The sequence below is a fragment of the Ischnura elegans genome, chromosome 6 (genome assembly GCF_921293095.1).
Source record: "Ischnura elegans chromosome 6, ioIscEleg1.1, whole genome shotgun sequence".
Taxonomy (NCBI): domain Eukaryota; kingdom Metazoa; phylum Arthropoda; class Insecta; order Odonata; family Coenagrionidae; genus Ischnura; species Ischnura elegans.
Genome location: NC_060251.1, coordinates 117,492,954 through 117,516,831, shown reverse-complemented (window position 1 = coordinate 117,516,831; position 23,878 = coordinate 117,492,954). Strand labels below are relative to the sequence as shown.

At 39.3% G+C, this 23,878-nt stretch overlaps 1 protein-coding gene across 1 annotated transcript in view; it reads left to right on the top strand.

Annotated features, from left to right (window-relative positions):
• The first annotated feature begins 10,882 nt into the window (after nt 1-10,882).
• Nucleotides 10,883-23,878, top strand: part of LOC124161574 (neuralized-like protein 4) — a 33,560-nt gene continuing 20,564 nt past the window's right edge. Inside the window, exon 1 of the mRNA XM_046537953.1 lies at nt 10,883-10,934. The gene's annotated coding sequence lies outside the window, so the exon portion shown is untranslated. The remainder of the gene's footprint in view (nt 10,935-23,878) is intronic.

Here is a 23,878-nt window from a genome sequence, read left to right as displayed (position 1 = left end):
CATGTTTACTTTCATTAACGTTTTATCCGTGTCGAAAAACTCAACATTAAAAATGACTGCTTTCAGGCCCTTTAAGCGCCTTTAGGCATTTCATGCACGGCTATCCGACGTCACACGAACCTGGAACTTTTTTATATTTTTTTCCCTCGCCGATTCGCATATTTTGAGATTCTTAAATCCGAGCAAGTTTGTAAATGAAGCGCGGGCCTAATGGGATAGCTCTGGATCTCAGTCGTGGCCATTTCAATGGTGCGGAAAGTAATCTCTCTGTCCTCTCATCATAGTATACATCTCTACTTCACGGATTATGTAACGAGGAGCAAAACGCTCTTAACACACACACCCGACAAAGTAACGCAATTCTCTCCAGGTTTCAATACAACAATCAAATTTAATATTTCACATATTTACACTTATATAAAAAATGTAACAGCTCACTTCCTCAACAGGACATTTTGGAGTATTGTTAATATAATTTAAATCATTTTTAATTCTCTAATCTACGAAATTCTGCAATTCTACCCCTCATATTTCTCGTTTTTTAGCCTCGATAAAACTTCTGTGCAGCGGCACCAATGACAATAATATTTGTTTAATTATGAATTATTAATAATTATGATTTACAGGAATTAACAAGAATAGATTCACCAAATAGCATAATATATTTTAGAAATATGATTTGAAATTACCAACGTGATTCGCGCTCTTCAATTGTTTTTGACTGCGGAGGCAGTGTGTTGATCGCTGAAATTATCTCGTGCCCATTGACTTATGGGTAGTCTTCATTGCCTACGTCAAAGTATTTCGCCAAGAGAACGAAGTTACCCGAACTGAAGCCATAGGCGGGGCGAAAAGAACGAGTAGAATCTCGGAGAATATTTTCGCTCCGCTTCGAGTTGCCGCTGCAATGCCGTAGCGAAGCAAAGACTCGGGCGAAAGGATAACGAGAATCACCGCCCCTGGTGTCATTTTCCGCCAGAGAAAATCTCCGATTGCGATTCGAAACATGTTCAAAATTAATATGGCTGCGCCCATTACGTCTTCTGCTATGGTCGCGAATAGATATGTTTGCGGAGGAGTGACGTTTGAAATATAAGATTTTGAAGACGTGATGTAATACTGGCTTCATATTTGTCATCAGCTAATCGAAAGAATCGGTTACATAAGTATATCATTTGAAATATACTATCCAATAAGATTTAACCGAGGTCACAAATTGTATTTGAAATGTTTTCAGCTCTGAGAAGCTTTTCCACTGTTTCCAACGGTTTTCTTAATCAGAAAATTTTCTCTTGACTATAAAAACAGTCGCGGACGGAAGTGAGTTAAACTCTTGGTTGTGATTGTGGGAGGTCTTCATATCGACAGTCACTTCATGTCATCAGAATGCGATTGAAATGTTGATTTCTTTTTCGGATTCCTTCTCAAAAATCCCGCCTCACGTATAATTAAACCTAACAAATTTTTCATAGTTTCATCGTCTCATGCGATTAAAATCCCCAGAGCTTTCATTACCGCCCACTTTGAAGTGTCTGCTGTTTGGTCACGTGACTGATAAACTGCGCAGCAACTGTTCAGCAGATCGCTACAATAGGGTGGTTCCCTATTATTTTTTTATTGCCCAAATCGAAAGATTATTACTCCTGGAGTACGCATTTAACGCTTTTAGATTTTTAAACGACGATATCTATTTTTCGCGATCAAATGAAAGGTGAAAATTTTCAAGGGCGCGAAAACGCGACGGCTAAGTATGAATGATGAGAAAAGCCCGTGCGACGTCATTCTGGTTCCCACTGCCGGCGAGTGAGGTGACCGTAGGGCGAGAATATGTGCGCCGCTGAGATGAAGGCTGCTGGCAGGTAGCAAAGTACCCTGCTAGCAGGTAGCGCTTGGCTTAAAAAAGGATTATTAATACCTTATCAAACGCAGGAAACTTTCCGACCATAGGCAGTTTTAATTGGTGATTATTAAGACATGTTTCCCTGACCTCTTTGCCTCATGCATGCATTGGTAATCTCAGACGATGTAAAACTCCTATCTCCTCGTATAGAAACTATTTAAAAATAATATTAATATGAATACTGATGTCATGGCTTCATGCCTGTGTCACCTTTACTTACTAACAACCTTTCAGTAATGCTTAAAGCAATATCAATCTGAATTAAATGATACCCTTCGATCCACCGAATCGGAGTGATGACTAAATTAAATATTCCGAAATATCTATTAAACAAGCAGTAACTTTTCCCTCACAGCGATAATAACGAAAAGACTTCCAATGACTAAGATAGGAGTAATTAATAAATGTTATATCACACAGGACACTTTAAGAGCCTCATGCCCTCAAATTGTAAATTTACATTTCAGTAAAATCCGCAGCTATAGCAGAACGAACCACTGCTAAAAACTTCTTTATTTTCTTCAAATTATAGTTTCATTTCCATGTCTCACTCATTCAATCGGCTTTTGCTTTCCTCTTCAACAATTCCCCGATCCTTCCACTAACAGCTCCCTAACAACATTTTAAACGCCACTCGTCCTGACGTCACAAACGTCCTCTGCTCGCCTGCCTACGCCTTGACTAATGGTGACAACGGTTTTACCCGTACGTTAAGCGAACTGTATTTCAAGGAATGCGAATTCGTATTGGTTGGTTCTGCGTCCGCGTTTTCACTTGGATCCGTCGTCTTGTCTAAATGTAAGCGTACCAACTTTGTTCACTTCACAAGTATATACGAGCTTTTCCAAAATAGATGTAACTTTCAAAAGAATGACTGTAGAATAACTGATGCTGTCTATTCCGAACTAACCCGTTGATATGATATGCTAGAAATAACTGATTACCTCTTAAAGATTAATTTTATACATGGATATATTAACACCCTCCGATAGTGTAAATTCGCGGGCAAATCTAGGACGCAAAATGCATTGGGATCCAGCCAGCTATATCAATGCGTAGATTATTTCCTCCAAACGACATGATATTTTAAAAAATGTTCCATAACAAGTAATGAGGTCTAATGGCGGGTAAATAGTTCCAAATTCCGTGGTTTTGCCGGTTTTGGTGGTGTTAGTACACGCTGTCCATCGAGTTTTCTTTAAGCGCAGATCCTCACTACTTACATAGTATTTGAATATACAAATATCTCTAAGTGGCTAATGGCGTTTTTCACGAATGTCTAGTGGCCAATAATGTTAGATAAATAGGTATACATCCCTGAAATGATAGAAATACTCAAGACCGCACGAGGGTAGTTCATTTTAATCCCATTGCCAACGCCATGACCATGCAATGACAACACAAATAGCAAATCGTTGGACGTTAGAGATGTTATGGAGACAGACTGTAACACTATGCCATAGATAGGTAAGTAAACCTATGGAGGTATCATTGAGATAAAAATACGCTAATTTCGAATTCATTCGTGAATAAGAAAGCACAAAATGCACTCACAATCAGTGCGAATAATATAGCCAAGGCTTTACCACGAGCAAATGCATTAAATGTCTGTAAAAATCACTCTTAAAATGTGAAATATATCATTTTACCTTTGATTTGCCTCTTTCCACGGGAATGCAGCCAAATCCTGAGATTCGAGTACCGCTTGATATGTTATTCCTCTTCTTTAACTCCCATGGTAGCACAGCTAGATACACAATATCACACAATCTCTGCAACACGGTACAACGCACACACCAGCGAAATAACTTAACACTATTCCGCGTGCTGACCAGCGATTACCTATTTGAAATGTTTTCTTATTTGCCAACAGAGCGAAACACTTCTTCACTTCGCACAACGAGCAATTGGTGCGTTTTAGATCCACAGCCTTATAGATATTGGGAGCCGTTACTCCAAAAGACAACTGAGGCGCGCCGCTCCGAAATAAGCCTAAGCAGTCGCGTCGCCCCAACTGACTGAGCTCTCTTCGCTGACTTCGCGTCGAGTCGAAATTTTCCCGACATCGACTCAAGCGTGGCGCCCAAGGACGAAGACACGACCCCTTCCACTGACGACGCCGATCATCTATTTTGCAGCCCCTCGACATTTGAAAGAATCAATTGTAGGATTTGGAAGCGTCAAAGTAGGTCAAATGTTTAGCTCATTCGGTATTAATTTGACGACCGTGGTTCTACTTTCTCTGATTTCGTAAATTTAGGCTGTTAAAGTGTGCGTCGTCGTCCCAAGTCGGGGAGCTTCGAGTCTCCCGAACCCCAGTTCTGCTTATTATTCCTAAAGATCTCATTATGCATCTCGTACGTGAGATGAGGCATACATCTACATCTACATAATACCCTGCGAGCCACCTCTAGGGTGTTTGGCAGGGGGTGATCAATCACCAGCATGCAGCATGCATTTGGACTCCCACATGCAAATGGAGGCATAATGGAGCATCAGAGGACAACAGTTTTCGTTGGTACCTTCAGTTCACGTAATTAAAATAAATGTGTGCGCGCATTGTCTCCAACCGCGATTTTTTCAAGAGTTCGCTTACTTCACCACTCAAGTACAGCGATCTGAATTTCACAGGAGATGAGATGTAACTAGTACTGTTAGCTAAATGTATATTCTCGATGATACAATCTTTCCATCGACTTCAAACACTTCCATTGACAATGATTGGGTCTCTCTGTTGCGTTTCGCGCTTTTTCCTAACCAATCACAAAGCCATCGAAGAGAGTGAAGCCCCCCTCTGGTCACATCCGCCCCCCCTGTAGAGTTCAGCCCTCGCCGCGGCGATTGGGACGACACGAAATTGAAATTGGAAGGGGGAGGCCGAACCTTAGACCATATATAACTTACTTATATGGTCTAAGGGCCGAACTGTGAACAAAAGAATGACGATCGCCAATATGAGCGAACGGGATCGGATGAAACAAAGTTGCCCATGGGAAAAAACGCAATATTGAATGTCTGTGTGAAGGATCTCGGCACATACAATTCAAACGGCAAAATTGGATGTAAATGGCACGAATTAAGGATAATTAGCTCGGGCACGCAGTCACATGGATATGCAAAAGTGTCCACTTGCGTCAGAGAATTCTGAACTCCACGGGTAAATAAACTGTGACAAACCAAATGTATGTTCATGATGAAAGAATCGAAGAAATCTTTAATTTTCAATGCTTTTCTTCACGGGTGGAACTCAAGGTGCGTATAATAGGCACCTTGGGTGGAACTAATGTACTGCAATTTTTGAATATATGAATCACTTCGCTCCCAACGCTGAGCTGCGGTCATTTTTGAAAAACCGATTCAAAAGCGAGCCAAGTCGGGCTGAAATTCGAACTTCCACGTAATCCTCCTGGCTCCACGTATTACGCTAAGTACTCAATAGGGGCTCCTTACCCACCTTCTCTAAAGGCCTTCTCAAATCAAGATAGGAGCATATCCTTCTCGATCCAAAGAAAAACGCGTTATGTAGACATCCCATGGACTGAGGAATCGATGGAAGAAATCTCCATACAACGTGAGGGATAACTAAACAACTACTATCGGTAAAGAATAGTAAATATCCGGGACCGGAGTGTGTACACCCTTGGTCAACAAGTAGTTAGTTATGGAGGGGCAACGTGTAAAGCTTCACGAGTACTCGCATTTGCATTTGTGGTTAAATTCCTGTCTTCCCTTTATTTTAAGTGGAAACAACAGCTGCTGCACTGCCTTACTTACTTTACGTCCCAAGGGTGACTATGCTTTAGCTAATGGCGAAATATGGCGCTCGTTAATCCATTGTATGGATTTATGAGTCCCCGTCTCACCGGATGCCTTCAATTTTGAGTTTACTCTATCGTATGCCGCGGTGAGGTCTGGTCTTTTATTCCTCGCTTCATGTTATGATCGGAAATGCTCTCGAAGGGAAGAATTACCCCGGATTCCGTACAAAGCCATCAATAGCATTTAATCGTGCGATTAACACGACGCATCACTCTTGCTCAACCGGCAGTATTTGCTTCCTTGCTTTGGTTGTGAACTGGCGTCTTCCACTATCCGTAGATAGAGGTTGTGTCTTTAGGCCTTCAGCATGACGCAGTTCAGAGTTGAGGATGGGAAAAATTTGGGATCGGTGCGAAGCCACTCAGAAAATACTTCAGTTGCTGGGTAACCATGTGACGATAGTGTTGGAATTCATTTTTGAGTGGTGTCCCTTTTCCGTCTTGTGAAGTCATTATTTCAAATTTATAATAACATGAAGGAAGTAATATGTGCATCTAAAACACGCAAATGATTCGTTAGGCTGTGTGAAGTGCATTGGTTTGTGAGGAGTTCGAAAATATATGAATGTGGAAATAACCGGTTCACTGCATGTTCATATTGTTATGTGTGTTGGATGGTGTGCGTGTGGAAGCGCATCTTGTGGTGATTGTGTAGTTTTTTGTGTTACTATGAGTGTTACAGAAGAGGAATAATGATACTAGGATCTTAGGAGTCGGCTTCATTCTCCTGGAAAGAGTCAAAGGGCTCCAGATCCAACGAAACAACTAAGTAACTACAAGTTTCACCTTTTAAAACTACTCGTAATTATTATATTTTTATACAGTCGATTCTGAGAAAACAAATATATTGCCTTAATAATCATACTGTATGTATTTATAATTCCACACCTTCACGGTGTAGGATTAGCACATCCCGTACACAAACGGTTCCTCAGAAATGTGCTGAGAATTGAAGGTCGCGGAAGGAAGAAAATCCCTCTGATAGTCGCTTCTTACTTCCATGGATTGCATCGGTGGAGGACATGCGTTAAAATGGATATAATCAAAATTTCGATTTTTTTCCTCCATTACATAAAAGAGACGCGCAATTCCAATAAACTGATGTCAACATTGAAACCCCAACCTCAGTACTAATGCGGGAAATGGCGAAAGTTAGAGAGGGAAATAGTCATACACAGACTATAATTGAGGATAAATTTACCCCCCGCAAGAATGTTCCTATAGAGTTACCCAAGTTCCCGTTCCAGTGGCGTAACTTTGGGGGTGGATGAGGGGGATAGATTCCCCCCAAAGCCTCAGAGAAATAAAAATGAAATGCAAAAATATTATCTAGTTTTGATGTGTAGTAAATTTAACCGGAACCTTTTAATGAAACCCAAATTTTAAGTGCCAAAATTATGTAAAATGTATTTGCAGGGATTTCATTTCTTCAAATTTTTCTCAAACAGGTGGAAGGCCACCCTTCCCCATCCAAAGCATATTCCTAGTAACGACACTGCCTCGCTTGAGCTATTTAGCGGCACGGGCACTAATTTGAGGATAATCATCAAACACTGTGAGATGTCAGCGAAAATATCACTTATGATGGGTATAGAGTCCCGCAGACGAGAGATAGTGGGCTATTGATATACGAATTAAAAGTTACGGGACAGGAGGTGAGTAATCTGTTTTGGAGGATTTAGTCTACAGAATTTAGAGAGTGAGAAGACGTTGAGGATGGGAGGGGATTGGTGGCCCACTTATAGACTCCAATTTCACTTGAATGTAAATTAATTGAATTAACTTTTTTACTCACGTATTCAGGTTTATTCCTATGAATTTCTGCTCCATCGGCGTGCTCGTACCATTTGTTCTTCTCGCACCAAATTTCTTCTGACTTTATTCTCGTATCTGTGACAGCCGCCCCGACGAGCACCCGGATGAATACCCGGAAAAACGCTTAGTTCAGTGATACTGCAAAATTACACCAAAAAAAACGACATGAGAAAGGTTATTGGAAGTTGGTACACCAGATAATTATAGCATGAATATTATGTTTTGAATAAATTATTAGCATTAAAATTACATCATTATCTACATCACGGATGATGAGATGATTAAATACAAGTGACGGAAACTGAGAATGTCATTTACTGACCACATTTGTTGGATGCTAGCTAAACCTTTCTGGGAAACAGGGAGGTTACCCGAGAAATCTAAGAAGCACTAAAAACTCTTTTGGGACTGAAGAGGGAACAACAATGCATATATTGAATCCAAAGCAACCGGATGAATTCAGGGAATATAAATCGGGGTTGTGATTAATATTAATTAGTTACTATGGTGATGGCACGTAGTTCGCCATTGAAAATTTGGTATGGGGTGTAGAAGTACATTTGAGGGTGTTTACAAAAATACAGTTTATGTCATCGCTCACTCAATGCCTCAGACCGAACTTTGGCTTGGATGGACGTAAATATGAAAATGATAGATCATAGGAGAACTGAGTGGAGAGCTGCATCAAACCCACCTTCGGATTGCTGATCTAAGATGACGGCAATTAATTCATAGTACTTGCACATTAACTTTCACGTAATCATGATCCCCCTCGTGTATTTCTGCTACTCAAGCACGTCCGTACCAAATTTTCCCCTCACTCCGTACTCACATTCTCTGTAACCAGTGAAACAGATCAAATGCAGTTACTTTAGGATCATTGTCCAGGAGAAAGTAATAAAGAAGTATGCTGCAAAAATGCAAATAATATACAGAAAATAAAAGATTGATACAAAAAATAAGAGAGAAATTAAAACAATACAAAGCCTTTTTTTTCCAGAGAACCTATCGGAGATAACCAAAGTTTGAAATAATATCAGTTTTACCATTGTCACATCTTAAGGAGCTGTTGAATGGGTAGCTAACTAATGCAATTGAGTCATAAAATCCTAAAAATCGACGATATTTTATGTAACATGATAGCAATTTTGCCGACAACCGGCTCACTAAGAAATGGAATGCAGATTACGATAGCAATAAAATCCCACAAAATAACAATAATTATAATTTACTCACTCATTAAATCACGGTCAATCACGTGAATTTATTCCCAGCAAGCCGCTGTTTGCAACACGTTATCATCCTACTCTAACCTCGCATGCACACGTTTTCTCACTCCTTTCAAATTTCTCAAGCGTGCTCTGTGTGCCAGCCGATGTTGATGTTATAGACGGTGGTCCGTTGGTGTAGACACTGCAACACTGACAGCGCGGAAGTAGTTTTTGAAATGACACTGGAGGATGACTAATGGTCTCCTGACGGTTAACAAGACAAGAAATTCCAAGGAAGTTAGGGAGTGGTGAGGATCAATAATGGAATTTAGCGACGTCTGGTTGAATAGAGCACTGAAACCGTTGGAGAGTCAAAAGCACTGAAACTATCGAATTTATTACGCAACTCAAGGAAAGGATACGAGTTATTTGGAAAACTAAATTATTTTAAATGAATTTATATAAAGTATTACATTTAAAAATTATATTCGATGATATCCTATTTATTAATTTAAAACTGAGAGTCTATTTTATTATATTTACGAAAATATATCGGCCTTATTTTCATGACGTCATAGGTGTTATCCAATCAGGTGCATGTTCAATTTTCGAATCTTCGGGAGCCTCGACCCGCCTCAGTTTAGTGATAGTCGTCTTCGAGTTAAGAGGTAAGTAACCAAGCCATGTTTAAGTTACCAATTCCCTGTTTAATTTCTACGCCATTACTTTATTATTTTAGTGTTTAAGATATCAGTGAATTAACTGTGATTAATGCCGACAAATGTAGGTGCTTTATTCCGATTAAGAACCTCAAGATTTGATGGAAGTGTTTTCGAGGTATCTTCGCCGGTGATTTCTATGATTTCATTGTTCCTGCCAAATATGCGAGGATAGTGAGGCTATTTTTCCATTGTTATCTTGCCTTATTGTAATCGCTTATTCACTTTCACGGTCCGATCGCTATTGTGATGTGGGATACGTCTAAATTGTTCATCATTGAGTACGATGCCTATTAATCCAGTTTCAGTAATTTCTTCTGCATATCTCACGTATCAGATGATGGAAAAAATATTCCATTGCAGCAATCCAGTGGTCATATTGCGATTATTTAGTCAATAAGGTGTAGGTACTCAGTTTAATTTTATCTGGTTTGAGTGGTTGTGTGTCGTCGACGAAGTGCTTCAAGGTCATCCGTACGTGCTTCTTGAGTGATTCCTTCAAGGGTTTTATTAACAGCTAAAATATAATGATTTGTCTCCCGTAGTCGGGTCGATGAGATTTCAATCGAGTTTTCACGTCGTCTTAGCTCTGACCGCAAGGTAATTGAAGAAGAATTTCCGGGGCTTTGTCACGAAGATAGTTGAATATTTGTAAGGCCGTGCCATTACACCGCAGATTGCCTAACCTTGGAGTTATCACTGGCATGGTATTATCCGGTGTTCCTTCAAGATGTTGTAACATGTAAATTTAAGTTGTTTGTTGTGGATTTTGGTGTGACGTGAACCGGGGAAGGTAATAATAAGCAGCAGAGTTGGAGGGAGGTGATTGTTGTGGTTGTGGACGGCGCGGGAGGAGAGGTATGGGAAGAGTGAGTTGCATTGTAAGAGTGATGGCCGACAGGTGTCTCTCCCGAGATTGATTTATTTAAAGTGTATTTGAAAGTGGAGTAAACCAAAGAAAAATAAAAAACGTTACAATGTATCCCTTAATATTTCGTTTTGAGAGTTGAAATAGACGCCTCTCCGTTTTTGAAACCGGCGAGTGGCTGTGATTGATTGCCTTTTTATCGCAAACATTCGGGAATTTCCTAAGAATTTAACCAAACTAGGCCTTTCATTGTTGGCTTAAATTTTATCTTCTCAAACCGATTACACGGTATTAGAAATCATGAAGGAAAGATTATCGAATAAATTAGTGTATTGACTATCATTATTCACCAACTTTTTTTCTTACCTTAAAATTTTACGTCATCGTAATAGCGGGACGGTGCTGCGATGATATTTCAGCTTTCAAATTTTATGCATTTCGTAATATCGGTTCGTGCATTAAGTAACAGCATTATGTTCATTTTGTGTCTGTCTCAATTTACTTTCAGTACACCGAGTCATGTGGAAGTTGTGGTGTGTCAGTTATACGGGTGATATTTCTTAGAATTTTTGTACATTCGAGAGTGATCCTGAGGAACGAATGGTAAGCTAATTTCAATTTTCAATATCACACAACATTTTATTATGTTATACGCCAAATTGTTGCCATTGACAATCCTTAGTATTTGCTTGAAATTTTTTCTTTTTAGTTGAAATATTTTAATTTTAATTTGATTAAAGTTTTTAATTGAAATTTTTTTCACGGGTCTATATACTTAAGTGTATACAATTTTTTTTTAATTTGGCTCGTTTTGCCTTGAATGGAGTTCTTAAAAATTTCAAATTCCAGGGAAAATGCCGGAAAATATGAATGGAAATTTTTTCGTTTAGGTTTATTGACGCATTTCTTAAGATATAGGCGTCGGATTTTCTTTGCATAGTTAACTTGTTTCAAAAGTGGCTTCTACAATTTAACTACACTCGCGTTTCCGTTATGAATATCAACGTCTTCTGAATACGTATGATGAATGATCTGAGTTGGTACTTAGTGAATCAATAGATTGGTTCCCTTGGAACATTAAGACGTTTTTGTTCCGATGCTACTTATAATTGGTTCTACGACTTTCGACAACATTGAACCTAATAAAACAATCTTCATAGAGTTGCCTTGTAGAAACTGACGAAAATCTATTGAAATGAACTACATTCTTTGTAACGACAACAACTTTTGACATTTTCTAGCGTTAGTATCTACACTACGGTTAGACTGATGGCAATGGCCCTAACTTAATTATTCAATTCTTCCGAATGCATTTAGATTTTAAGTCAGTTGATGACTTTGTATATTTGAGAGATATTTTATATAGGTATTTGCGTGTAACTGCCATGTAACATATCCGGCTGTTTCTTTAAGCTTGTCGTCACTTCATAGTACGTTTATACTACCTATTTTCACTTTGTTATTTTCTAAAGTATTTCTAATTGGATTTGTTGAGTCACATACTTCCAGATTTGGAGTTTTTGTTAAGCATTGCCTCCACAATTTGCAAAGAAAACTTAATGTTCTGAAAAATCTGGTTAAAAAATACGATTAAATAATTGTATTTTGCGGAAGAGAGAAGCTGAACACCGGAGTTATTGAGGTGGTTATTAAGCCTTTTGAAAAAGCTCTGGCAGTTCAAAAGACGGGTTTGTGTATGTCATTCTTGTTTCAAAAGTTGACCTCGTTGCCGCAGTCGAATGCTCTTCGGCCGGTACCCTTTGAGCAGCGGCGCCTTATATCCCTGTGGTGTTCTATCCGCTGAACTCTCAATTGGGGAAGGGAATGGGAGAAGTAGGGGGAGGATACACGCTTACTCCAAGGCCAAGGAGGGCGTGCTTTTTAGCGAAGCCTGGACAACCTTTACTGTCCATACAGAAATGGAGGAATATTCTATATTCCACAGATATTTCTGTAGATGCTGAAGAATTTCTTCTTTGGAGATGTTGTACCTCGTATGTAATCGTTTCAGGCTTCACTCGGTGGAAGTGCGATATATCTATTAAAAAATATAAACTTCAAATGGAAATTTCAAATCTTCCATTTAAAACTCTACTGCCTGGAGGGTGATTTACAACACAGATTGACTTACTTAGGAATCACTTATAACTTTAAGCACTGGTTATTGAAATACGCGTTGAGATTGGCTACGCGGAATTCGATATAGAGTGTAGGAAATGATTCTTCTATAGAGAGTATTTAGATAGAAAGTTTTAAAGGGAGTCTATAGAGAGTATATAAAAACGTCTTATCCTTAACTGCCTTACTAGCATTACGAAGTCATAAGGTATTTGAGTTCATATTCAAGAATTAGAAATAGCCATGAGTAGTTTATATTTAATCATGGATATTTTGTTCCTCGTTGCTGCAGCCATAACTTACAATATGACTCCAACTTCAACCTTTTTTTCCTATATTTCATGTCATAGTTAAAGGTTCATCCCATTTCCATCGTCAATACTTATTCGTAAGAATTTCTCGGTCATCATTTGTAGTTTGCCAAGAATTTTTCCTTTTGTAAAGGCCTGTTTACACGAAACATTAACACGTACCAGTTAATGGACGTTTGCGTGAATGATTTTTGTGGACCGGAACGGAACATGTACGAATGCATGAACCAAATTGGAACAGGTTCTATTTTCTGTGCATGCATTCGCACAAGATGGGTGGTTACGCGGTGCATTTTAGCGTTCATTCTCGCGTTCATACATTTAGACATTAACCCGTGCGAGTTAATGTACCGTGTAAACAGGCCTTAATAGTTGCTATGAACTTAGGTTGCGTGAGGAAGTGACCGACTAGCGTTGCTTTCTTATTTTCATTTCTTGCGTTTTATTTCCCTTTGCTGCCCAAAAAATATCGAAAGATTGTGCACAACAAGTTGCTATGCCTAGGTTTTCGAATACAGATAGGAGCCTTTAGGACGAAACTGGCATTGAACCGGGTACTTTCAGATTCAAAATGAAGCAAATCATCTACCACACTAGCCTCTTGCTGATTATATGATATACATGGCACCTAAGTGCCCACGGCAAGAAAATAGCGCGAAACCCAGTTGTGGGTCAAATGACCCCCAGCCGTCCTTCTAGGTATAACACGTCATAAAAATTTAAAACAAAACATTATTGTTGAATTTTCACTAATTTATCAAAATATAGACCAAAATGAACAAAGCCGAAAAGTTTCAAAATTTAAAAAGATATTTTAATAAGAGAAAAATAAATTTGAATTCTGAAAATGGGTCAAATGACCCCTGCCGTCCTTCTAGTGTTAACCCGTGCGAGTTAATGTACCGTGTAAAATGGCCTCAATAGTCGCTATGAACTTAGGTTGCGTGAGTAAGTAACCGACTAGCGTTGCTTTCTTATTTTCATTTCTTGCGTTGGTTCTTTTTCCTATTGAGCTTCTTGCGGTAATTTCTCAAGTATATTTCTGTCGGTCTACCCATTTCTTGTAACCCTCCTCCTTTAGGGAACCCAACAAAGTACCATTAACCCTGAAATTTGCGAAGGTACTTTTCTTTAATTGAAAGGTTTTCTTGGCTGCCGATGTCCTTCTTTTGGCCTCGCAACAGATGATATTAATCTCTAGTATTATGTCATTGGCATGAGAGCACACTATGACGTAGACGTCATAACGAGACAGATTTCGTTGTTCCATCTTCTTCGGATGATTTAAAAAATAGTATTTCTCTTTTTCCTCTTCCACTCCTCTTACCATTTCCTTATTTCTCACTCGAGCGAACCACGTTCTCTTTATCATTCTTCGTTAGCTCCGCAATTCGAATTCATCCACCATTGAAATTTTTGTTGACGACTCTGAGATAATAATTTACAACTTCTAAACCTCATTCCTTTCTGCCAGCGATTTGATTGCCATACAAAACCTGCCACTTTCAATTTCCGCATTTGTCATTACCTACTTCCTCGTTACGGAATGTGTGAATGCGTATTCTAAATGGGGTCTAACGAGGGAAAAGTAGGTTATTTCTCTCAATTTTTCGTCGCACTCTCCTAATATTGTTTTAACAAAACCCATTTTACGATTAGCTTCACCTGTTATTTCCCGAATATGTTTATTCCACGATAGACCACAATAGAGTCTAACTACTAGATATTTCAGGGATTCAACTGTTTTCAATTGGGTGCCCCGAATGATGTGGGGAATTATTCTTCATTCAGAAACTCATTACTACGCATTTTTCAAATTTAATTCTAAGTGCCATGCATCGCACCACGATTGGCTAGCAGCGAGGTCATTATTTAGTTCATCCCTATCCTTACTGGAACGGATTTCCCTGTAAACTACAGCGTCGTCTGCAAATAATCGTACCTTACTGTGTAGTACTTCACCAATGTCGTTTATATAAAGAAGTAATAGGAGTGGGCCAATGAAACTACCCTGAGGGACGCCTGAAGTGACTCTAACCTCGTTGGAGACTGCACCGTCTAATACTACTCTTTGCACGCGGTTGCTCAAAATATCTCTTATCCAGGAAATGACATATTCATCTTGCCCGTAAGATTTCAGTTTTTTTATTAACTTTCCGTGGGGTACTTTCTCAAGTGTTTTTTTTTGAAATCAAGAAAAATCGCGTCTACTGGAAAGTTTTCCTCTTCGGATACTAAAATATCGTGGGCGAAAAGCGGAATCCACGCTGAGTTCTCATTAACAAGTTTTGTGCATCTAGGTTTTTATTTCCGAGCTGACCACGATGTGTTCAAGGACTTTGCATGATATGGCCGTTAAATATAGCGGAATGTAAATAGATGACTGTTACTTGTCTCCACTGATGAATATTGGCGTTACATTAGCAATTTTCCAGTCGTTAGGTACTCCCTGTTCCTTGATGGATTTACTGAATATTAACTACAAGAAGTGGGTAATTTCTGAGGCAAGTCCTCTATATACGCGAGAAGGGATTTCGTCTCGACAAGGCGATTTAATTGACCTGAGCTATTTGCATATATTTTCTATTCCGTGCGTACTAATATTAGGCGGCATTTTTGGTATGCAGAGATAGTCTACTGCCTCGGATGAGTTTCCAGAAGGCTCTGTGCATAAACTCTAGGAGTAGGAATTACATCTTCTACCTTGAACTTCCGTAAAATAAGACCAAAATACTTTTGGGTTATCCCTTAAGTGCTCTACTAGTGTTTTTCCTTTTAAAATTCGTGATTGCATTCCTGAACGCTTCCTTCGTGGCGGTTTTAGACAACCTATCTCTTCTAATTAATGCACGTTCATTAGCGGGTAAATCCGTGCTGACGTTTTTTTTTTCATTTTAGCATGGCACGCCCTCTATCGCCTCATTGATTTTCTCACTTCCGCGTCATACCATCTCGGTTCGCTGCCTCCTTTTATTGTTTTACTGAGGATTTCCGAAGCTACGAGCTATTTATTCCCGAAGTTACGAGGGAAATAAAAGCTTTCAAAGTACCCTCTACATTTAATTTTATTATTTATTCTTGGAATGCAAGGAAAGCATTTTTCAGACGACTCTTTAACCCATCAAAATCGGCTCTTTTAAATATGAAAACTCTGCGTTCAATTTTTAAAATTTCTAGCGGTACTTAGACAAAACTTTGCTGTTACTACCCTATGGTCATCTATTCCTTCGATGGTGCTCAATTTTATTTCCTGATGAGATATTTTCGTCGCTGATAAATCAAGTATATTTTCTCCTCTGTTTTGTGCGGGTGCTATTTGAAACAATGAATTTGATGTAAAAGTGCGTAATAACGCCTCGAAAATCACTTTATCCCTCCCACCAGGAATGAAGCTATACGTCCCCCAATCAATCAAAGGTACAGTCGTATTCAAAAGTATTGCCACGAATGAAGCGGCGCCACTTACGCCGCAGCTTTGGGACTGAGTTTCAGTATTTTCTATTGTACCTGTAGGAGGGAATACGGAAAATATTTCAGGCAGGAATTCTTCACCATCAAGGCCTTTCTCGTATCACCCGAATGTTCTATCGTTTTCAATACTATGTAGACAATTAATTGCCATATCGTTATCAATAAGAGCGCTAGAATCGAGTGCAAATTTCAGGTCGCAGATATGGTCATATTGCGAAAATATTTTCGGACGTGAAAGTAAAAGAGAGGTCCTATTTCGCACTCATCCGGTCACACCTTAAGCTAGGTTTACACCTGCGAGAAATTACGCGAGTTTACTGTCTGACAGCCAAAATTGCAAGTGTAAACGGGTCGGCGAGCAGTGTCGCGAGCTTGGCGGCGGAGTGTCTGACACTTCGACTCGCAGGTCTAAACATGAAACTTAGCTCTAGCAATTTCTCGCGCTCGGACTGTCGCCTGATCAAACCGTGGGAGATATTTCCCGACACTTTTGCGGAAGTTGGGCTGAAGTGTAGTTGTGTTGTCTCTCGAGTCTCCTGTAATTTGTTGTTTTTTGTTTGTTTTTTGTGTCATGTTGTTTTGTTGATGGATGAAGGGAAAAGGATGGAAAATCCCCTTGAGAAAAGTAGTTACAAATGGTCGGACTTAGAGAAAAAAAACTTATTACGTTATATGAATAAAGCGAAATATTGTGGAATGTGACCCTGAAAGATTACAGAAACAGAGTGAAAAATCAGGAATCTTTGCGTAACATTAGCAAGAAGAATAAATACATCAGAGAATGATAAGAGTCACCTAAAAAATAGAGATTGTATGACGAAGATAGTGCATAGATAGTACAGCGCCAAACATATAGCTATGCATGGTACCACTTCAGTGGCACAAATTTTCTCTCAAGTAGATTGGGATGGACAATTTTACTACTTTACTAGTATTAGCTATTCGTATAAAATTTGAAGAAAATTATAATTGAACTTTCATAACTTCCTTCGGTCTGGTAATGAATTCAAATATACGATGATATTTAAGTGAAGTTAACATGGAAGTAGTGGCCACAAGCAGTATAAGCTGAGATTTGTATTTCGGAAGGAATAAGGTTCAGTGGATGATTCCTATATGTTTTCCATTTCTATGTTTTCTTCCGCTAAAATCAAATGATAAAAACAACAACATCTTATGGCAGAATACCAGGCCGTCTTCGATCAGGTATTGTAGACCAATTAAATTATTTCTGGAAGATGAAAGTTATGAGATAACTGGGAAAGAAGTGCAAAAGGTAAAGGCACAGATATCTCCACTGATGCCCTTGGTCATCAAAATAAACTGGAAGAAATTGTACAAAGTATCAGATTTTGACGTTAAAAGAATCCTGACATTTCATCAGGCATTAGTTGAGTAGAGGTGGAATTATTTCATTGGTTTGGAACAATTCTTAGCGCACTTTCCTGTGGTTTCTCCATAAGTACAAGTGAAATTGAGAAGTATGCTAAAAAAACAGAAGAAATGTACATTAGGGCGGATCGCAAAAATCGATTTTTTTCAAATCCATCTGGCCCAATGAAAAAAAGTTGTGGGACCGATCAAAAATAAGGCCTGAAAAATTTGAGACCTGTACGTGAACCCCTGACCCTCGCTCAAATGTAATTTAGGGGGGGAGGGTCAAAATTCGAAAAATATAATATTTTATGGTCATTCCCTATAGATTTTGCCGAGTTACCGTCCGTTAAGAGCAAATATTTCGTGCATTTTGACGTATCTGCCACCGTTTACCCACAAAATGCCTAATTTGAGTCCGCGTCCGCGAAGAAAATATTCCAACGCCCACGCAGCGTCGCGGATACCAGAGCCGCAGGCCGATCCCTTCCCCTCCACGCTCGCTTCTCCCCCTCCCACGCCTCTAATGCAGCAAAATTCATCCCGCGCATGCTGCTAGGAGGTAGTTTATCTTTGATAATATAAATCAGAAGATGGTAGAAGGTAAAAAACGATGCGTAGTGAGACGACTTGTCCCTTATTTGGAGCATCGTCGGCGTTAAACAAATCGATGTTACCAACTTTTAGAGAATTGATGAAATATTTTTAGATCTGCACACGCAGGAAAGGAGACTACGGTCTATGAAGACGCCTCTCGAGTGGCTATGAAGGTTTGGGAACTTAGGTTATGCACTTATATTCCGGTATTGTCCGACAGCTGTGACTTAATGGATTAATAAGGGTGAAGGCCGCCGGCGTACCCTCCCCGCTACCCTCTCGAACGCCCCGGATGCACCAAAATTCACACCAAGTGCGTCTTTCTTCGTTAGTCTTACTAATATTTGATGTATCAGCATCGTCCAGTGAGGAACAATCACTAAGGAATTACTCAATTACCTGCTATATATGCGATATTTTTGCGTGTAAGTGCATGGAGGAGCATAAGGTTCCCCCAATGAAGAAGTATTTTGAGAGACAATCTGACGAAAAGAAAGATGATGGCTGCTGGATTGAACCCTAAATTAACTCGACATCTGAGGAAAAAAGGGAATTGTAGGACAGCGTTGAGTCATCATCGTCAATTCTTGTACGGGAAAATAGTATCAAAAATTTTCTTCATCAATTCATCCGAAGAAAATTAAACTGGCGAGGAATAAGTCGATTTGTATCTCTACTTTCCTCATGAAATAAACATTAAGGACTATAACCTCAAATTGGAACTTCTTCGGAGAAAATGCGTCTGCCAACTGTGATAGAGGTATATGCTAGAACCAAACAACAGCAATGATCGTTCCCGCAACTTTAGCTGACGCAAAAGTCATAACTTCGTAAGATACATCAAAGCTAGTGTACCAGAATTACTTACGTAGACAGAAAAAGATGCTAATTACAGTGAATAAGAAAAGAGAGGTGTCATCAAAGGGCCTTATTTTATTGGAATGAAAGACTATACTCTTGTCTGATGCAAAAATGGAAGAGGACTTATCAATATAAGTTTAGAGGGTTATGTGTGGTGTTAGCTGAAGAAACAGGGTCCTACTTTTGGAGGTTTGCCTCCCCCATCTGAGGATTAGAAAAAGTTATAAAATCTGCGGTTATCGATTCCTTTCCGAGTGAAAATTAGATACACAGAATTAAAAAGGATTTGATTGTGATGGTACCAAGCGAATACCGCCCAAAAAGGAGGCATCATCCCTTTGCTAAAAACATAATTCCAACATCCCTTGCAGTGTGGGTAGACTCTTCTCGGGATTCCCACCGGGTTAATTTTTCCATAATGGCCAACATTTCAAGCTCCGACTCGGGGCTCATCCTAAGGGATAAATTTTGTTGAACCCCGAAAAGATTTTACCCATATCATTCGCCGGGAAAGCATCAAATCGTATTTCATCCCTTACAGTGGTCTATTTGCTGATTGCACTATGTTGAGTTGGATTTGCGACATAAACGTTGGGAGGGTAATCTAGGGACCCAATTTGCATTTCCTGAAAGGATGCGTTTGGTGATCAATCCGAGATTTTTTTAAATGCTGGATTTTAATACCGACGTAAAGAACTACACGCTGATGATATATAGGAGAGAGACTCCGGTTCCTTGGGCTATATCTGAGCTTAGCGCTGTGGTGTTTAAAAATCTATTTATGAAAGCTCAAATTTGAATTTAAATATTCCTTTAATTATACATACGTACGAGAGATTCGCGAAAGAATTTACCAAAACTTTGTTGACAGCAGCAAAAGACGAGGAATTACACTAACATAAGAAATACAGACTGGAAAGCAGGAAATTGAGTAATTCCTTCATGATTGTTCCTCACTGGAAGATGCTGATACATCAAATATTAGTAAGACTAACGAAGAAAGACGCACTTGGTGTGAATTTTGGTGCATCCGGGGCGTTCGAGAGGGTAGCGGGGAGGGTACGCCGGCGGCCTTCACCCTTATTAATCCATCAAGTCACAGCTGTCGGACAATACCGGAATATAAGTGCATAACCTAAGTTCCCAAACCTTCATAGCCACTCGAGAGGCGTCTTCATAGACCGTAGTCTCCTTTCCTGCGTGCGCAGATCTAAAAATATTTCATCAATTCTCTAAAAGTTGGTAACATCGATTTGTTTAACGCCGACGAGGCACCAAATAAGGGACAAGTCGTCTCACTACGCATCGTTTTTTACCTTCTACCATCTTCTGATTTATATTATCAAAGATAAACTACCTCCTAGCACCATGCGCGGGATGAATTTTGCTGCATTAGAGGCGTGGGAGGGGGAGAAGCGAGCGTGGAGGGGAAGGGATCGGCCTGCGGCTCTGGTATCCGCGACGCTGCGTGGGCGTTGGAATATTTTCTTCGCGGACGCGGACTCAAATTAGGCATTTTGTGGGTAAACGGTGGCAGATACGTCAAAATGCACGAAATATTTGCCCTTAACGGACGGTAACTCGGCAAAATCTATAGGGAATGACCATAAAATATTATATTTTTCGAATTTTGACCCTCCCCCCCTAAATTGCATTTGAGCGAGGGTCAGGGGTTCACGTACAGGTCTCAAATTTTTCAGGCCTTATTTTTGATCGGTCCCACAACTTTTTTTCATTGGGCCAGATGGATTTGAAAAAAATCGATTTTTGCGATCCGCCCTAATGTACATGCGTCATACTCATGGTGTTACATGCCTTTCACGGTACTTAAAATATAATTCATGGGACAAAAGTGATTTATTGCCCCCATTGCATTGCTTTCCGAAGAGGCCCAAGAAGCAAGGAATAAGCATATTCGGAAATTCAAAGAAAATCACGCGCTAAAATAACCAAGAAAGGACACAATGAGAGATGTTTATAACCTACTATTAGTCACATCTGGCCTTATGTTTCCAGTGTTAGTTCGTTGCACCCAAGGCATTGTTATTCCCTCTCGATAGATGCCAGGCAGCTTCTCAGGGAACCAATATTACCTGCGCCTAATGAAATGAGTAATGCTAAAGAGTTGGAGGACGTGGAGTCGGTAAATGTCGGAGATGAAGAGAGTTGGGAGAGTAATAATGATGAAGGTGACTAACGTTCCGCAGTTCACTTTCTGTGAAAAACGATTTTACGTTTAAATCATGTGTTTAAGAGCATATTTTTAAACTAATTAGTTCATCAAATTAAAAAAAGCGCATTACTATACATTTTTTATGATTTTCTTCATATTTCTCAAGTGTTAAGTAACATGAAATTATTTTGCAAATTAAATACATTTTTTTCGTAATAACCACTTTGAAAAGACCTGTGATAGTGTTATTTTATATTTTTGTCTATAATTTGGCATTTCTGAATGTTTTCATGACAAAAGATCTCAGTTTTTTGATAAAAATAATTTTGTCCCGCTAGATTCGCAATACGGTAGTTTCCTTCATCAAAGAAAACGAAAGGCATTGATTGCGATTCGTTACCCACCATTAATGTATTCATAATATACAAATTATTTCGTTTTAGAAATACCGGTTTAGACGAAAGGCAATGGTCCATTTTTATCCTTATTTGAAAAGGGCCAGATTGGCGCCCATGCGATGCCACTCCACGTTACGTCACAGGGACCTAGTTTCTATACGAGAAGACAGGAGTTATACATCGTCTGAGGTTACCATCGCATGCATGAGGCGCAGAGCTCAGGGAAACATGTCTTAAAAATCACTTATTAAAACTGGCTAAGGTCGGAAAGTTTTCTTCATTTGATAAGGTATTAATAATCCTTATTTAAGCCAAGCGCTATCAGCCAGCAGGGTACTCAGCTACCCGCTAGCAGCCTGCGTCGTATCAGCGCTAAGCCTCGCCTCAAGTTCACCTCACAGGGCGGCAGCGGGAACCAGAAATACGTCACACGGAGAGATTTCCCGGCATTCATACTTACGCGTCGCGTTTTCGCGCGCTTGAAAATTTTCACTTTTCATTTAATCGCGGAAAATAGATATCGTCATTTAAAAATCTAAAAGCGTGAAATACGTACTCCAGGAGTAGTAATCTTTCGATTTAGGCAATAAAAAAAATAATAGGAAACCATTCTAATGGAACCACTGTGCCATCCGTTTGGTTACTGTGGATATTTACACTTACGTAAACAGGCCAATATAACGAATAAAAACGATTATACTTATCAGAGGCAAGAAAACGTGGGGTTATAACTATCAGCCGCTGACTCGCTGATATCGATTCCCTCAAAACTATGTCCTGTTTTTGGACTTATGGCCCAACAAAGTAGAGCAGATTCTCCAGCTCTGTAGCAGACATCCTGATGAAATTCCTAAACTGTTGAGAGTCCTCCCTTTGTAACTCATTTACTTAAAGTCGAGAAAGCTCTCAAATGTTGCCTTCTATCAATCCATTCCTTAACCCAGATACTCCTCTTCTTTTTTTTATTTTTATGTCCTCCATGCCAATAATCAAGTAACACTATTGTAGCGGCAGTTTGCGCACGTCTACTTCGTGGCATTGTAAAAAGCTACTGACCACGGTACGGGAGGGACCACTTCCGCGAGTTGAAATTGCACCGAATGCTGTCACATGTAAACGGATTCCATACCAACTGTCGCAACCAACAGTGACACTGGCTCGCGCGAGAGCTCGCAAAATAACTCGCGTCCAACTCTCGGGAAAAATTGCATCTGTGAGTTTACACTATGCGACACCACTCGCGCAACTTATGTCGCAACTTTTCTCGCAGGTGTAAACCTAGCTTTAAATATGCAAAGAGCATATGGGTTGCGGTGCAGAAATACTTCATCTTTGAACTTAATAAAACTCGAAGGAAAGCTCCGCGATTCGTTAAAAACTGCTATCAGTGTACAGAGAGCGTTAAACAGATAATATGCGAATTAGGTTGGGAGCCGCTAGAGACTCGGAGGCTACGAGCAATGCTTATATTGCTTGAGCAATTGAGAATGGATATCTTTAAGAGTGACTCGGATAACATGATATTTGAAGCCCACTAGATTTACTGGTACGACTAAAACGATAAATCAACAGAGATATTCATCCGATTAGAAATGTGTGGGAATCCGTTTTTCACCCGCGCGATAAATACTTCAATAAATACTTGGCTTGATTTCGTTAGAGGGTTTCCTTTTTATATGCAAGCGGCTGGTGTTCTAATACTATACGCCGCCTGCCTATTCAGTCGGCTTACGAGGTAGTAAATATAATAGTACGTGTATTAAAATAATGAGGAAATACTGTTAATATAATACACTTATGACCGAAATTGATGTCAAAATTCAACATTGATGTCATATCTGAGTTATGTGGTCTTTAATACGAGCATAATAATAGTGTTTTGAATTTTGGGCATTTAACTCTTTAAAACCCAATATGTTTATCCGTCAATTTTAATTTAATATTTGTGGTTAAGTTGCGTATATACAATAATTAGAATACGTTAATACAGTTTTTTTTCGAATTTCCCTCACACATTTAGATTTTACTGCATGTTGCTTCAGAGCAACATTAGGCCGCTAGGGAACTATTTTAGATTTATCCGCTGTAAATTAGTATCTCATTCAAACATCAAGATGTAACTATTTTTAAATATTCACATCATTAAATATATTATTTTTAATATTAGGTAGTGAATTAATTTATCATTAAGGTTATACGTATTGAATAATTATTTCAAGTGTAAATTTTTCACATGCATGAAGT